This window comes from Mus pahari, chromosome 11, assembly GCF_900095145.1.
Source record: "Mus pahari chromosome 11, PAHARI_EIJ_v1.1, whole genome shotgun sequence".
Lineage (NCBI taxonomy): Eukaryota > Metazoa > Chordata > Mammalia > Rodentia > Muridae > Mus > Mus pahari.
Window position 1 is genome coordinate 33,166,128 of NC_034600.1, and position 2,393 is coordinate 33,168,520.

Sequence of the window (2,393 nt, forward strand, 5' to 3'; positions counted from 1 at the left end):
GGGAGAGGGAGAGGGAGAGGGAGAGGGAGAGGGAGAGGGAGAGGGAGAGAGAGGGAGAGGAACTAAGTCGACTCTCTCTGGAAATCTAGAGCGTAGAGAAATATTGTGAATCTGGATACCTTGAGTAGTTGCACTGAAGGGGGTGATGGATCCAATGGAAATGGAGTTACGGTGACTGTGACCTACCTAATGTGCATACTGGAACTGAACTCAAGTCTTCTAGAACAGCAAGTACTCTTAACCATCGAGCTCTTTCCAGACCCATTAACTTATTTACATAGTGAATGTGTTCTATTCGGCCTTTTGTGTGTGTGTGTGTGTGTGTGTGTGTGTGTGTGTGTGTGTGTGTTGTGATCCATTGTCCTACTCCTTTGAGTGTTTACTCTATATACCTCAGATGTGATTAGTAGTGTTACAACCAAGGCCACTTCAGCCAACCTGCCCGTCATTTTCTCTTTGCATAATCTTTTCTTTTACCTTTTATTCTTCTGTTCCTTATTCATTTGAATTAAGCACACACTTTTATTATCTATTACATTTCCCTTGCTAGCTTTTTAGCTATGTTTTTATATTGTTTTTAATGGTTACTCTGTCACTGAAAACAATAACTCAAAGCTTGTTATCTTTGAAAGGTTTCTCCCTCTCTCTGCCTTTTGGTATCAGTCTCCACATATTCCATTTCCGTGTTTTAACCCTGGGATAAATATTCATTTTGCTGCTTGTCTTTTAAGAAAAAAATGTACATCCGTGCTCCTCCATAGATGGGTCCGTCCTGGTATCTTTCCTTCTTGCCAGGTGACGGATGCCCTGGTAAGGAAGACTGTGGTTAGTTTGCATGTGGCCTTACATCCTGGGATCTGGACCTCAGTACAGTGGTGCTGAGGTAGAGGAAACTTGAAGAGGTGGAGTCTTGGGGAAGGTGGTCAGGTTATTGGGAGCTCCCCTCAGAAGGAATGAGGGCAGGTCTTCTGAGATCTTAGCTAACGCTTAGCTTCCAGGAGGGTTGAGTTGTTACGAGAAAGGAAGCCCACTTCTCCCTCATCGGTTCCTGCCATGATGTCATTTGCCAGGTTATGGCATAGCCAGAGAGGCATCCCCAACCTCCGAAGCAACGGTGTCACCTGATGTCGGACTTGCAGCCTGTCAAACTGCAGGTTAAGTCAATACATATACTGTGGTTTTCCCCACAAAGTACCCAGTGTGTTGTAGGTTGTTATCTCAATAGAAAGTGGACAGTATAAAGCATCTACCTTTATCTGAAGGATTTCTTTTCATGTCCCTTTAGAAAAGACCTAATTGCAACAAATTGCCTTGGCCTTTGAAAAGGAGTCTATATTTTCTTATTGAAAGCATTTCGTATAGAATTGAGAACAACAGATATTTGCAGTCAAGTTTACTGGAAGAGAGGCTATGAGATGAAGATTACCATGCAGGGGGTCCATCTCCTCGAGTCGACACTTTTCAGAGGGTGGGGAACTGAGGAGAACTTGACCTGTAACAGTCATCACGTCATGGTAAAACAGCCGTTCTACCACCACTGTCACCTTTGAACCTCTGCAGACTTGTTTCTGCTGGATTCCGTCTCTCAATCTCCTCATCCCTATCACCCGGCCTCACACTGTGTCTCCAGCGAGACTCCTATAGCCAAGAGCAAGACAAAATCCCACATCTACAGCTCTCCAGCGCAAAACTAAACTCTGGCAACACCTATACTAAAATATTTATATCAATTGACCCAGAAAGTTTACTGTAAAAACTGCAGACAAAACTGTATATACACACACATGTGTAGGTTGTTTGTAATAGTAAAAAGTTGGAAACAATTTAAATGTCTATCAATGAAAGATTAGTTACATAACAAATGCTGTTTAATAAAAGCCTGGCCAGGACTTGCTGGCTGAGTAGATAAAAGAATAAACAGTTACCATGACATATACTTTCTGGATTAAAATTTCAAGTATTTTCTAAGACTTTTTTTTTTATTAAAGTTAAAAATAAAATGCAAATTTTATTATTTCTGTTGAGGTAAGTGTGATATTCGCTGAAGAAATACTTCAGAGAAAAATCAGCCCCACTAGGAATAGAACTGGATAAATAACAAAGTACGGATGCCTTACCTTCAAGTCACTTCAGACCACCCACAAACTCGCTATTGTTTCCCAGTTTACTGAGGGGAGGTTTCTCTTTTCTCCTATGTCTCTAAAGGGATCGTGTTCTGAGAGTTCTTGAGTCTCAAGTCCATTGTGGGAACCTATTTATTAAATTTATCTTAGCTCTAAGTATAAAGATAGAAATCTGTCTTTTGTGTAATTTACATATATATGTGTGTGCATTATAAATATATATATATATATATATATATATATATATATATATATGACATATTGAACTTC